This window comes from Mya arenaria, chromosome 2, assembly GCF_026914265.1.
Source record: "Mya arenaria isolate MELC-2E11 chromosome 2, ASM2691426v1".
NCBI classification, from domain to species: Eukaryota; Metazoa; Mollusca; class Bivalvia; order Myida; family Myidae; genus Mya; species Mya arenaria.
The window spans coordinates 46,229,023-46,245,671 of NC_069123.1; the positions used below are offsets into that span (position 1 = coordinate 46,229,023).

Genomic DNA, 16,649 nt, shown 5'->3' on the forward strand with positions numbered 1-16,649 from the left:
TTAGATATTATCAACGTTTGTTGATGATTTTAACTCTGTCTCTTGGATGTCCTTCACGCACGAACACATACATACACACACACACCCCAAGTATGTGATAACGACATCATAGAAATTGAGTAGATATAAGACAAATGCAGCACACACGAGAAAAAGTCACATCAATCGCGTCATGCAGTAATTTGGACCTCAAATTAATATTGGGGTAGCCTCTTCGCAACAAGCAGTAATAGTTATACTGGAGTGATTTTACCATAATGAGCTTTATTAATGAACCTCGATTTTTAGGCCTTAGACAAAGACCCGGATGACCACATTACCTGTACTGTCAGCGGGACATCACGTGACAATTTCAAAATATTACACGTATGTGCTTTAGTCAACCATATAAACTATAGAGAACACTTGATATTAGCAATAACCTGTGTCAAATTGCCATCAATCGTAAATATTAAACTGACTCTTGAAAATGATTTTGTTTCAGAGTTGTAACCACGGCAGTTTTAGATCGTGAGATGGATACAGAATACAATATTTCTGTTAACTGCAACGCCACAAAACACGTACGTTTTGGTTAATGATCATAGATAATGGGATTGATAAAAAAGAAAACTTTAGTTAAAAGAATACAATCATATCCAAAAACTACGTAAAGTAATTTCTTTCAACACTAGTTATATCTTTAAAACCACATACTTGATTTCATGTTGTATGGTGTGTTACAGGTAACAAGTAAACCAATGTCAGTCAAATTATTGGACATCAATGATAACGTCCCGCAGTTCGAAGGCGCGACGTACTTTTTCGAGATCGAAGAAAGTAAAAATGGGACTATAGGAACGGTTCATGTAAGACTTTTATGATTAAATAAAGTATCGCGAGTTCGATTTGTAGCATAACTAAATTGAGATACTTAATGAATAGTAGCATTACCTCTTTTCTGGAGTTTATCTAATAAACTATTTGAAATATAAAATATAGGCTACTGATGACAATTTAGGGAATAACTCGGAGAAAAATTGTTTCCTGAATATAATCATGCTTGTATTCACAACGACCCTATCCACAAAATTAAAAACAAATAGTTATAATAAAATGAAGATAAAGCAATGGTGGTCCATACTAAAATTTTCAATTTTAAAACAAAATTAAAATTGTATTCTAAAATATTGGTCACATCTTCATTAACATACACCCGAAATATTCTTAACACTACTTGTAAAAATGAATATGAATTCAAATTTGAAGTAAGATATCTCTTAAAATATGGACAATGCCAATTTAATCAAAGCACGTACATAAAGAGTCGACTGACATAAATGGAGCTTTATTTATGACGTTTATTAAAATATGTAACGCAAACATATTGCTACTTTGAAAATGGCTGAAACAATAGGTCATAAATTATTTGAGATATTGCGTAAAGATTGAAGTATAATTTTATTGCAAAAAATGAAATTTGGAATTAGAGAGCAATATTCCTGTTACAGTACACTTTCCCTGCTCATACAAAAAGGTGGTGATATATGGTATAATTTCTAGATGAATGAGACACAAAACACTGTGCTTGAACGTCGCGTTTAGCTTTTATATTTAATTTCTTGGTACTTTTTCGAATTGCATTCTCTTAATCGTGTTTCCGGGTAGGAATATAATAGGTATGTCCATTGAAGCAATATGTATCAGTGCCTTTAATGTATAACAAAGGTAGACAACTCGGGGGCTTTAAAAATTAACCAGTAGGATAACAATATCGTTTGTGATACAGGGGGCAAATATTTTGCGGTTTACAATAAAGTGATTTCGTGGGTTTATTGTTTACATTCAACATTTCGTTTTGAAGTACCCGCGTTATATTATTAGTAAAGTTGAACTCCATTATCAACACTTGTTTATATACTCAAAACACGTTGTTGATGGTTTTTTATCATAAAATTGGTTTGAAATAACTCTTTTACAGGACATAAACAACCGAAAACCGGCGTTTGATCATCCTGTTTACAATATTACTGTAAGTGAATGCGAAAAGGATGGATTAAACTTATTAAGGTAGGCTGCTTTATAACACTCTTTTTAATTTATATATGAAATGTTGTAACTGTTCATGAATATAGTCACTACACACTGACTTTTTTTAAATACCTGTCACAGTACAAAAATGGGTGGGGAAGAAAAAATGTTTCTAAAGTTCATGTTTTATTTACTTTTGAGGATCAATTTTTTTCTGGATTAAAATAATCATCCTTTGCGACGTGTTTAACGGTAGTAAAGTGTTAATCAACTTCTACGAAATAAGATTTATCAGACTTTGAATAAAATAGACATATGCATTTTTGTAAAATCATCTGGCCTATATAAGTCAATTTTTGTGTCAAAATGCCCCAGACAGCCAAATTAACAATGACTTGGGATTTCTTGATATATTTTCATTAAAAACAATATTCATTGAAATAGTAAAAATCAGTCAATTAAATTCATTTTCTGGTTACGAAAATGCCAATATCTTTCTTTAAATATCTGCAAGCCACTGTATAAAGGGTGATGTTGACTATTTTAACACAAACACATACTCATTTTATATAAAGACTTTCCTGAAATAAATGCAAACGCTTTTTTATTGAAATTCTGACAACATCTTTTTGCAAAATTAGCGCAACTCCTTATTTCACCTACCAATGTTGCAAAATATGTTTGTATTATGCTTTCTGAACATTGACCTTTTTAGTCTAAATAAAAAAGAGATTAGATAAAACATTTAATGTTTTGGTCCTTAAAACGACTTTTTACACTGTGGAAGTCCATGATGTACGTTTTGAGGCATATATGTTTTCATTAGAAATCATGTCATATGCATAAAAGATGTATTTGGAAACATTTTGTTAAATTCGAAGCGCGTGTTTTCTACAATATATTGAATGATACAACCTGACTTGACATGCATCTACACTTTAATATTGATACTTTATTACCATTGTGTTCCTGGCGTTCCATTGGACATGTTTATTTACAGTAAGTTTTTAATCAGTTTTAGAGTTAATTTATTTGGATGAGGAACTTTATTAATACAAACTTTGAAATATATTAAATTCTCAATTACAGAGTACACGCAACAGATGCCGATGAATCGCCAGCATTCAACACGGTTCACTATTCAATTGTTCCCAGCAATGTATCAGGACATTTTTTAATTGACTCCTCGAGCGGAGACATTGTCCTCGTTAAACCTGTAGATGTTGATACCTCGCCATCGAATAATAATCCGCTTGTATTCGAGGTAAGTAAGCCATATTTATCAACAGGACAAGGTCCCGTCATATTAAGTTAGTATTAAACGATTTGAACAAAGCTGTTATCGGGAATTATAACACGCAGTGTTACTTGGAGGTAAGTTGTTGGTTGCTACTCGCCAGTATGTGATAATTTCATGAAGACGTCCAATAATGGCATTAAAACCGGATCAAACCACCCAAGTGACCGTCTTTCATTTCCAAAAGAAGCATCTGGGTTTGTCATTTCGTGACGTCACTGTACAGAAGCGTTTAAGTACGAATCACTGTAATGAATTACGCACACAATACCCAAAATCAAGACATGTTGATAGGTTATGCAATTAAATGATATGTGTAATGAAACAATAGATACTACTGTTCCAATGAACTGGTTTATTCATTTCGCGACTTGTTAGATTCGCTACAGTTTATTCGGACGTGGATGATTGTTGTTTCCGTAGAAAAATTAATGACTGCTTAATTGTTAAAAAAGGATTCGGATATCATCAATAGAGGGTAAAATCTCATATTATGAACAAATACAAAACAAGTCCTAAGCGAATTCGCGTTTCACGACAAAAAGTCACAGAACCTACCACTTGTGCAACTATCTATACTAACATACGTATTTAATGATTTTCTGTCGAACTCAAAAATGTTGGCATTCATATATATGTATCAAAACTGAATGTTTTTCACATAGGAATGTGCTTTAATTGTATGCGTGTTATATCGATTGCCTTTAAAACGATCATAATCAGTTACTTGTACTGGTGATGTGCAACTCAAATGCATCAGCTCAATTTGACATAAGTATTCGATCTGGCTTTCGAGAAGAATATGTTGAACATATGATTATTACCTGATTGCATATGACACCTTTAAGACATCAAATCTGAACCTTATAAAATACGAAGTATTGATACAGTTTTTCTTCAGTACATTGGATAACATAATGCTAAAAAAGATCAAGCAACAAAAATAAAGCCTGTTTTGAAAAGTTTAAACACAAACGAAATGCATAGTTCTATTTCTTGAAAAATAATTCGATATAAACTGTTTATATTTAAAATAGATCATTTGATCTCAGTTAGAAATTGAAACCCGCCATTTCTTAATTTGTTAAAGTAAAAAAACTTGGCCGATTTTTAAATTAGATTTTGTTATTTTGTGATACTTTATACAGGTCCTTCGTTTAGTTTGGTTGTCTTTAGTCTTGATTGTTTAAACAATCCCATTAAAAGATAACCTGCATTCCAAAGAAAACTTTTCCAGTGATAAAATGATTATTCAGCATAATCAAAGTTGACCTTTTAACTACATGCCAATAAATCTATATTGTTACCAAGGTCAAATAAAGTTTTCTAACAACTTCCAAAAAAATACTTTGTAAATATGTAAGCACACAAATATAATCTTAAAATCCACAGGTGCACGCTGGTGATGGGGCGGCAAACCATTCGGATACAGCTACCGTTCGTGTCACCGTACTTGGCTGTAATGACAACAGACCTTCTTTCACAAAAGGTTTGAATCTGAATATAGATACATACGTATAAATAGAAAGATAGTTGACAGTCGTTTATGGGCATTCTTTATTGATGATGATTGTTATGTTTGATATAATGACTTCAAATTTCCATACATAAGAGAAAGGTATTTATATTATTTATTTTAGGAGGTTTACTAAAGCCATTGAATCAAACCAAAATGACTCTTCAACACGTTTGTAATACATTTCAACGAATAGTAAAGATATCCATTTGATTGTTGATTCACTGAAATATAACTGTAAGAAGATTCTTTGACATTATAATATTTACTAAATTCAATTGATAGGTTAAAACCTTTATGGAATGATTATAAAATTATCGTGTTTTAACAAACTATGGTAACCTAAGGCACACGAATGTCCATATAAGTTTATCACAATAGTGTTGCTTTGTATGAATGTCGACATACTATAAAATAAGTTATAGAGGCGTTATGACATCAACTAAGACAATAAACTACACACTGTATGAAACCACACTCAAAATGACCACTTATATGCATGCTTTTCTAATAGGCATACTTCTTTATTACCAGGTCCTTTGCAATCCGTTACAACGGTCCTGATGTTACCAATTACGACGCCAAAGGAAATTACTTCACCCTTTGTTGCCGGTATGAGTAATTCCAAGATTGCCTTACAGTTGCTTCTTCTAGGCGGAATGCCGTTGTTTCCGCCAGCAAGGCGGGATTGGTTGATTGCCCAACCTGTCGAACTTCCAATCGAAGGTCTACTTGCCCATTGGCCACCAAGAGACTGGATGACAATGACCATGGACGAACGCTTCATGCGATGGGAAGCGTTGGCTGTTTCACTGGCGGTTAAGTTTGGCATTCCTACAAGTGAAGGTCTTGTTACGGACTTTTTCCTGTTCCTAAGGCTACCAGATTCCAAAGATCCGCTGCTTGATAGGCAAGATGAAGTAATGCGTCATTCCGTTTACAAGGAAGTCATTCGCATCTCACTTGGCAAGAGTCAACCACTTGACGATAATTTCTTGAGAATGTTGCAGCTATCGTACAAATCAAGTTTGTCTGCAAAACCAGGGCCATATCGAGACCTTGTTTTGTCAATAGCCAGCGTACCTCTACTTCTTACATAAACATAATTTGATGACATTTTAATTATGAATTGTATTGAATGAAATTGTACAAATTAAATTTGCATATTTCATGAGAATGTTGCAGCTATCTTACAAATCAAGTGTGTCTACAAAACCAGATCCATATCGAGACCTTGTTCTGTCAATAGCCAGCGTATCACTCCTTCTTACATACACATTAACTAAAGACATTTTGATTATGAATTGTATTGAATGAATGATACAAATACAATTTGCATATTTATAATCGTTGTAATTTAAAGAAGTAAATTCAGGGGAAAGAGCAGAAACCTATGATATAACCTATATCTGTTTTATCTTCTCTCGTGTTAATTTGTTCAATTAACGGCCGTTTTATTCTGATGTAATGTTCAAGCAGGAGTGTCAGAAAATATACAGCGTTTTTAAAATGCCGCGGTGTTTGTATCTCTTGTACACGTTGCGAAGGAATGGTTAAAATGCAGACTCCTGTCGAATATGGTGTATTTCATATACTTTAATGTTAGAAACAGCGATTGTGTTCGATGTTTTATAGTATTATGCATATCACAGTAGATACGATAACACTGCTATCTTTAAATTTCGCATATATAGGAATATACTTGTCGACGTCATTTTGCATACAGCCCTGGCAACGAGATCACCAAAACACTTCATTTTAAAGTCATTTATCAATCCCAATCTTTGCTAAGTTCAAATAAACGCGTGGCATGATCAACATTTGTATAATTTTACATTTTTTAAAACGCATTTGTTATGTTACTAGTAATACAAATCAGTTCGGAATGTTCTTAAGAATGATCATTCTACCGCATTAAATGTACTTCCTGAAAGTAACACCTCAAAATAATAAATTGGGCGATTTTGTTTTGGAATTAGGTTTCTATAAATTTTTAACTAAATATTGTTGTTGTTTTTTCAGACATGTTGAAAGAAGTCGATTCATGCGATTTGGATACTAATACGAACCTTTGAATCATGCTATGTCGTTATATAGAAATACGAAATGAGATACGATTGATATATAGAATTGACCTAAGTACTTGATATTAGGACCTGCTTATTAAAGCTCTATCGTAAGACCGATTGCGATATTGTTAGCAACCTACATGCACACCTTAAATAGAACATATGTTTTTAATTATTTTCCTAGCATATAATAGAGCATTACTATATAATGATTCTTTTGATGAATTTGGCATGCTGTTTGTAGAGTTGTGTGCTGTTCTATGTTTCTTGTCTTTGCCGTTGCCCATTGTCACTAAACCGGGTTTATGTTTGAACTTTTTTGCTACTGAGCATGTTTCTGTAGCTTTTTGCATATATATATTGAGTTGGCGTTATCATTCAACAACATCATACCAATGCCTTTGTCATCATCGTTAATACAAAATAATAATGTATTTTGTCATGTATTTAGTATAACGCTCTCCTGAAGATACAGTTTACAAGAAAGGAATGCGGTGGGAAATGTCTTCCAAATAATAGACCCCATAACTACAATAATGCGGAGAACCAAACAACGATTTAATAATTACAGATGTATTTGCAGAATCACACCAAGGTTCAAACAATATCATTCAAATCGTTAATAAAAAATGCATCGTTTACGAATATCTCTTCATTTGTTACGTACATGTTTTATGTTTTATTTTCGTCATATGAAACAGGGATATGTGAATGAATGCGCAGAGTAATTTAACGACTATAAAACAGGTTTTTGTATGGTTTAGTGAATTGAGATATAATTTGAATAGGGATTGGATGGAAAACAGTTCTAGCGAGTATCTTTTCGTGTTGACATCGAACTCTCAATTCAAAATCAATATTTTTCTTTTAAAAGGTTCTTTCATATGTTTGTTAGTGAAACAAATTCATTTATACATAAACATGCATGCTTTAAATAAACAATGTTGTTATTGAGCTTACAGAATATGAGGACCGACATCTAGTGGTAGGACAGTTCTGTAACACTGGCGCTAAAAGGATGGAGGTTTCTGAGTTTTCCCCCAAAGAGGGTATGATATCAGTTTGCCTTCGCCCGTAAGCTCAACTTGATGTTATCTTGTATTTTGCGAATGTTGCACAATCACGCTGTAACTGTCATATTGATATAATGTCGTCACAATATTAGCGTCACTCGCAAATCGCAACAGTGTATGTTGTTTGTACGTACAAAACACCGAATACAATAGTTGAGTTTGTAATGGAGCTTACGATAATAATTAAATTGAAATAAAGGTACTTAGGTTATCTATGTATTTAATTAAGTAAAAGTGGAATGTACCTTTATTGAGTAAAGTCGTTTGTGTTTTATGTGAATAATTCTTTAAAACGTGTATTTTGTGTTGCATTGAAACATTGACATCATAAGTTTCTTTCGAATATGATAAAGAATTATTTCGTCAGTAAGTCAAAAATCGAAAAATGACGTGTTCTGCGCCTGCGCAGAAAAATCTGAGAACCGCGCTGTCCATTGGTAAAGTGACAGCCGTCCTGTGAATGTCTTTGTCCCACTGTACCTCAGATGACTCTTATGTCAGCGTTGTTGATTAATGAACCAGGATCAAACGTAAACGTTTGAGATGACTGGCAAAAAATATGTATGTGGTATATTTTATTTTGTAGACATACGTATGAATGTTATTGTAAGTATTCTCATTGAGAATACAAACTTATGTTTCTTTCATCTGCTGTATATTCTTATATTTGTATTTGTGCAGTCGTTCGCTGCTATTACTTGTTTTTACATCACCTGGTTAACCTTATCCTTTTAGACCTTATTGTCGATTTAGCGTCCTGAAAAAAGTGTTGTGCGTCTGCCGAAGATGTCATACTGATTTAATTATACCTTTATTCATATAAGCATATCACACAATCTGAGAAAGACGGCAGCCACAGTTAAAAAAATAATTCAATCATTCAGTCACGTCACGTCCACCTGATGTGTTGTTCTTTAAAGAGGGTTCATTCAAAGAAGGTTCATGGTCTGGTACAAGTTCTTAGGCTAACCTGACAAACATGTTACTAACATCATGGTGTTCAATAAATTTCCAGCACGAAATTATCAAAATTAGTCATTTGTAAGATTTAATTCAAATAAGCAGATGACCACAACAAGCATTAGTGCTAGGGCCAAAAAAAAAAATTGTTTGTTTAGGGTAACCTTCCCAAAATTTCTAGGTAGGGTAGGTAGGGATTTTTTTTTTCAAAATCTGTCGTAAGTTCAGAGTGTTTTCTTGCACATGGCAGTCTTTCCTTTATTACTGTCATTGCCTGACTTTATTTTATCATATAAACAATAATTCTAATTAAAATCTGCATTTATCCGCCCTTCGTAACTCTCTATTCGCTAACGAATATTTTTTTTGCTCAAAAACGGAAAAAAATAGTTAGGGTCGGCGCATTTTTATAGGTAGGGTCGGGTTACCCGAAACAGACAACATTTTTTAGACCTAATGATCATTCTGAAAATATAGCGGCTTGTTTAACCAGAACAATTGTTTTAATTTTCTTTAAAATACAGTAAAAATATATCTTCCCGTTCACCCATATGGGATTGCTTGTTCATCATGTGTAGATGGTCCTTAAAGAAAACACCTTAAGCAATGTCTCTTCTGACACTAATTATTGCCCTTTTTACAGAAGCAGTTTCAAAATATACCTATTGATTGCTTTCTGTTTGTCGCAATGTTATAATCGACCGAAGTCTTTGAGTATTGCTATTAGACCAACGACCAAAAATGCATTGAAGACGACAGATTATCTCAAAATTGAACGCAGGGTACCCAAAACCCTATTTTAGTTGTTACCATTCAATACAGTGCAATATGTCTGTCTTCGAATAATGTTGTTTGGGAAACACATATTGTCCGAGGATATTGTCAATGGTAGGTACAAAACCGTTATACAGTACGAATAAATAACTAGTTTAATTGAATACCTCGGTAATACTGCGGGTTATTGCTGATAGAATGGCATTTAATAACCAGAAACCTTGGTTAATTGAACGTCTGGAAACAAACTATTTTGGGATTGTATATAAATTGAGATTCCATTTATCAAGATTATACGAGAACCGTGGTCAATAAGTATTGTTTAGCCGCAGGCCCTCGAGTTTAGCTAATATTAAAATTATCCAGCGTTTTTATTGCTACTGCACTTGTCCAGACTATTAAAGAATTTGAATTTGTGACCAAAATAAAAACACGGGGCATTACCGGGAACAATGCACTTGGGATTTAAACTTTTTGTTTTGCCGGATCGACTTTTTTCGCTCCTTCGATTTGAATTTAAATGTCTAGAGTTAAAATTGAGAGAATGGGCATGCGATATTTGTGAACGTTTATGGCTGGTCTACACGCGACCGGTTACTAGGACTAAGACATAAACCATATGATAGCCTTAAAGTATACTCTACGGCCGTACGGGATATCTTTCTGTGCATGCATAACTATGCATACTCGCAGATAGATATATGGCCAACTCTGGGAGCCATTTATTTTAGTAGATTTTAGTCGTGAAATTATCTTAGAGTCATAGTCATAGTCATTTGCAACATGTGTGTGCGTGTGTGTTTTTAAACTTAAGCAAGCATTGAAAATGAACACCTAATTGAGGTAAAACTCGTTATATTGCCATTTCTGACGTTAAAAACAGAGCTATGATAATTGTAGTTACAACTTCCTTTGTTAAAACGCTCTCCTGAGCACCATGTTTTGCTCCTTTTTCATGTTTAAAATGCATGGATTATTAGAGTTCCCATATCTTAAACGTATATTTCAGGTTATTATATCAAATACATGGGTAATCCTCAGAACTATGGAGTTATGTTATAATTAACTGAAGGTATATAGTAGAACAGCAGATGCAACAAAACAGTGACATACTAATTCTGAATGGCTGGCTTAATTTAAAGCTTTCAATTGTTAATTTACATTCCTTTGATTTTACAAACATATATGCGTATTAGTAAATTAAAATCCGGTTGACATAAATAAAAAAGACACATTGAATTACATAAATTACTAATTGAAGATGCACTCTTACTGCAAAAACAGCTGTACCGCAAAGTATACAATTGTTTTGATTTACTAAAAAGGATAAATAATATCAAAAATAATGAATCTTATGAAGAAAACAGTGTTTAATTTGAAAGAAAGTTGCAGAAAACACTCTGGCTAATGAGTTGATATTTGATCACTGTAAATCGTTTAGCTCTCACCAGTCATTTAATTATTGCACGTTTTCAGTTATTAAATCCACGGTTACAATCTTATTAGTAGTAATTGATTTTTATGCATGCAATATTTAGATAGAAGTAAACGGTTTTACACTCAAAATTTATTTTTGTTATACATGTGTACGCATTGATTTAAATACGAGTGTCTCTTGAAGGTCGAAGCGAAACATGCATTCCGAGGCACTTTCTATTACAACCAATGCAAATTTCTCGTAAACAGAACTTCCATGTCATAAGCGATACACCCGAGTCGTTCTTTATTCCACTATTTCTTCTATCCATTTCAGCAGTCACGATGGACCTTGCCTGACTGGAAATGTGTGGACGTATCACTCCAGCAATGTTGTTAACATGAAGTACAGAAAATAGATTAATACATAGTGGATATGATTTTGCCACGCTATTTTTAGCGATGCGAAAGTAGTTCTTAGACTAAGCACCGTGCTAGCACGAAACGAAATCAGAAAACGACAGTATGACGATACGGATTGTTCAATACCGCAAGCTGTATTTTCACTGTTTGATACTGAAGAAGAAATTGAATGGCATATAATAAAGACACTTATCATCCGAGATAGCATATTGTTAATGGTGACTAACGCAGCTTGTTGTCTGAATATTATTTACATAAGCTGACATGTAATGCACCTGCGTCTGTTGTATAATATCCATAAAAAAGGAAATAATTTCAGTCAGAGCAATGTTATGCCATAGATGTTAGACATAAATCTAAGAAAATATTTCCATTATGTTAGTCTGACTTTGTTATGTACATTAGACAATAATTGAATGACAATCTCCATGCCAAAATCAGCCTATGCCTAGATACCAACCTTTGACATCCATTCACACTGATAGTGCACGTATACGTAGTATCTAAAAAGTATGGTGGTTTGATAATGTGAAAGCAAATTTAGCATACATGTAATATCGTGATTTTTTAGCGTGTTACTTACTTACAAATATTGTCATGCAACTATTCATTACTTAATGGAATTTGTAATTTGTTTGTTGTGATACTTTTAGTGCATACAAATGTTAAGACACGATAGGTTTAAAGTTTAAATAAGGATTGCATAGATTGAAATGGTCATACGTATGTCCGACATTATTGACAAATATTTATGAAATAACTACTTTTTTCACCTGAGGTGAGCGTTTATGTTTATTTTTTAATGTTATATATATATAAGACGAGCTCCTGTTTTGCTAAATGATCCAAGACGGGGACCCCAACATTCATTCATAAAATAATTTAATGTATAATCAGTGTATGTATACCACGTGATAAATTAAGTCATATATGCTACGTCGGAAGACAAAACTTTGCTTAAAATAAAGTCTTAAATCAAAGATAACTTTCCATTTACAACACCATTTTAAATGAAACAAAGTGCAGTCTATGCCGCTGAAAAAGCCCCGCATTTGTTTTATTGCCGAAATTTGATGAGGTCATAAGTTTCATTAAACACTTCGACAAACCTGTTTCCAAAATAATGTTTTGACAGTGCTCCGTCAGACGGCCGTATTGTGAAAAGGTTTGTCGAAGTGTTTTAAGAAACTAAACTCGCAATCAAATTCTGGTAAAAGACCGAAGGTAGGGCTCCGTAAGCGGTGTAGACTGCGCTATGATTAATTTAAAATGGTGAAGAAATAGTGAAGTTTTCTTTGTTTAAAGTCTTTTTTTCAAATCAAAATATTGCCTTCCGCCGTAGCATTTATGACGCAATTTATCACGTGGTATACACACACTGATAATTGGTATGTCTGTTTATTTTGTACGCTGCAGGTCGCTCGTCCCGTATCTGTAGGGCCTTAGTCTTGAGCATTTAGAGAGGGTCTTTGCAAAGTTCTTTGCTACTTAAACCAAAGTGAAAGTCAATATAATCTGAGCTGTTATATGAACAACATTCACATAAACATAACATGTTTGTTATTTTGCCGACACGTTAAACAAGTTACATCATAGTTTTGCATAAATATAATTCTTGCACACACAACCTGAGATATTAAAATCATAAAATTATAGGTTGGTCAAGTGATTGCTTTGAATCATGCTTTCAAGGGACATATGATATTTATTGCACGGTGAAGCATCTCCAACGTGTTTCTGTTCCGGTATGGAAATAAATGAATAAACAAATTTCTCGCCTCGCATGGTACAAATAAATAATGCAGCAATAAGATACAAACTAACTGTTATCATGACTAGTATAAAGAATATATTTAATACCGATAAATAATAGATATTCACAATAAGTTGAAGTCATGAAAAAGTGAAGTCGTTAAAAAACATATTTGGCATTGTCCCTGTAATTTCTAACCACCCCATGCTTTGTTTGTAAACCGCTATAATGATTTATACTCAGAAATGTCGTCTCGAACAAAGATACGGCCCTCTATTAGAACCGTCATATATAGTATCGTATCGAACAGGAAGAGGTTAAAAGTAAACTTTTAAAAACTAGCTATATTGAATGCATTATGCATTTTAAAAAAGTGCGACGGTAAATCTTAACAGACACCGTATTCGATTGCTAAAGCTTTTTGCTAGCGAGTATTATCAAATAATGATTAATTTAAACCTGCAAACCACAAATGTCACATACTGTTGTACACACTAACATGGATGAAACTGTTTCAGATTGAGGCTGGCTTTGCCAATGTGGAAAACGAGTAGCCACGTTGTCAAATTTAGAAAGCACTATAGAATATTGTATTATTTTTGTCTGTTAAGTTATTCGTCTGCCGAGTGTCTATTGCAGGTAAAAGACTCAGAATATACAAAAGTAAATACTTATACATTTGAAAAAGATATGAATAAATGAACGAATTTAGTAAAGTGCAATGACTTAAATAGAGTGTACTATTTACTGAGACAGCCTCCTATATATGCTTCAGTAACTCTGTTTCCAAGCGCACCACTTTGAGCTCTGATATCGTATTAAGCTTTCTACTCCAGATAGATAAATTAGAATTTACAAACATTTAACACAACCATTGAATCAACTGTAAACAGCTTCGACAGCAGTGCCCAAACTTTAATTGAAACTTCAAAGTTTTCTTACAAATGCTAAAGAACCTAGTTTTTCCACATGCTGTATCGAAAACAAATTTTCACCGTATTTTCATGTACATGTATCTACAGTTTATTCAAATACTTATCTGGGTAGAAATTGGAATTTAGCAAAACCTGAAGCGTGCTGATCATATTACATTCCTTATGCAATTTTTAAGTCGGTAGGAAAAGGAATCTTAATGGAGTAAAAATATTTAAAGAAGAAACTGGTAAAAGCGTGGCTAAAAGCATGCTAAACCGCAATCACATTAAAAGATATATAAATTAAACTAAAAATTAAAGCCATTTATTTAGTGAAACGTATGTGCTTCTCGATCATGCCATAGAGGATATGATGAATAAGGACCCTTTTTTTTGGTATCTGTATCACGTCGAGTTTGATGTGTAAACACACATCTGTCGAGATCGCAGGTCGAGTCGGATACATGTTTACTCATCTAACGAGACGTAATGCAGGTCACCAGTAAAGCATCCAATTTTGACTGCGTCATTCTTATGATCAAACTTCAAATTGCGTCATTAGAAGATGCGTCTATTGGGATACATGTTTACAATTTTTAACGCCGAATTCTATGGAACTTTTTTACATTTTGGAAATATGAGTAACACATTGCTTTAAATTACCATAATCTCTGTTGTTAAGGAACCGTTTTGATGTATGCGAATAGTAAATGTAAGCCAAGTGCGTATAACGTTAATACGAGTTTGATGAAATATATTGTTTTAATGCAAAGTAACAACCAAACCACCCTAAGGAAGTTAGCGCTTTACTGTGATAAGTCCTTCAAATAACGTGATTCCTTAATATAGTATAAATTTTTGCTATGTTTCTTTGGTATTTTGATTGTATCATAAACGGTAGTGTTTAAACATAAATCTGTAGATCCTTAGGACATACGAGATGTACATATTCTTTTTCCTTTTGTGTGCGTGTTTGTTTTTTGTTGTTGTTGTTTTTGTTGTCTTTTTTTGTAATATTCATATCCTTAAACAGTAGCCACAAAGTTGTATGTATCACGCAGCTTGAACCTTGCGGCTGTATCAGTCAACGTTGAGAAGTATTTATATATAGAGAGAAATTCATATAGATTTATATAACACCGAAATCATTACCTTTTCATATTATACCTTAATATCGATGACATTCTTGTTATTGTTTTACACACTCTCACAATATTTATATCAAACTTAGGATTAATTTATTAATATAACTTATGTTATAATTGTCACATGCCATGCATTATTTCTATACATATTGTTGTGACGATGAGCTTTTTATGCTTAAGTCGAATAAAATTCCTGTTCTGTTCTGTTCTGTTAATCTACAAACGTAATTACTATCCATTTCCTTACACTTGTCTTCATATTCATGCGCATACCTGTCGGAAGTTTTAAAGAGAAGAAACACAGGGTACACGTTGTTCTTTGGATAAAAATGACATCAGTCAGGAGAAACAAGAAAGGATATTGAGAATATAGACAAATCCAAAAGGCAATGTTATTAACAAAAGTTGGAGTGTTTTCCCTTTAGTAGTTTGGACATACTGTTTCGTAGTTTATATGAATATATTAAGTATTTAATGGTTTAACAACTATGTAATACTATATTACCATATATTATTTTGACTGCCTCTTTTTAAATCATCATACGTAAGTACTGGTCAAGTGATCGGCAAAAAAAAACACGCCCGCATTGCCCGGTAAAATTCATCTTATCACGAAGTTTTCTATATGATGTGCTTTTGGTGTTAATAGTAAATGATCAGTAAGTTCAAAATGATCTTTCACTTTTTGAAATTAGACTTCAGTGCGCACGGACTGGGATACAATTCAATTCCGAATATGAAAAACTGCAATTAACTCTCATTTTATATTATCTCAATGCATTTAATAAAGCGTGGATTGTTTCAGTGTGTCACATTTCACCTTGTAAACAACTTCTCTCTAGGCTACTCGTTAAATATAGCTTCTAATTTCTGGTTTTATATACTATCACGTAGTGTTCTATATTATATGCTGTGGAGATTTGTCACTGAATTTAAAATGAAATTTCACTTTTTAAAATCAAACGTCAGTGCGCACAAACTGGGATATACTTTGATCGACTTCGTTTCCGAATTTGGCATATTCCTCTAAAAAAACTACCTTTAAAGTCATTTTATATTATTTTAAGGCACATAATGAAAAGAAAAAATAGCTCGTAAATTCCAGGGTAAAATCGAACCTTATCTTACCTTGTTAACATTTTCTCTACAGCTTTGAAGGCTTACTCTGTGAAATATATCTCAACAGACAGACTGAAATGTCGTTTACCTGTTACAAACTACTTTCAAGACAAAATATAAAACGTATAATGCAAGGAAAATTGAAACATTAATAGTTAAGTTAAATTAAAGAATATAGAC

At 33.1% G+C, this 16,649-nt stretch overlaps 1 long non-coding RNA gene across 1 annotated transcript; it reads left to right on the forward strand.

The window, feature by feature from the left end:
• Window positions 1–1,466: 1,466 nt before the first annotated feature.
• LOC128225108 (uncharacterized) lies at window positions 1,467–5,396 on the forward strand. Its single transcript, XR_008259606.1, has 4 exons — window positions 1,467–2,049; window positions 3,100–3,274; window positions 4,700–4,796; window positions 5,358–5,396. It is a non-coding gene; the product is annotated as an uncharacterized LOC128225108 (long non-coding RNA).
• Window positions 5,397–16,649: the final 11,253 nt, after the last annotated feature.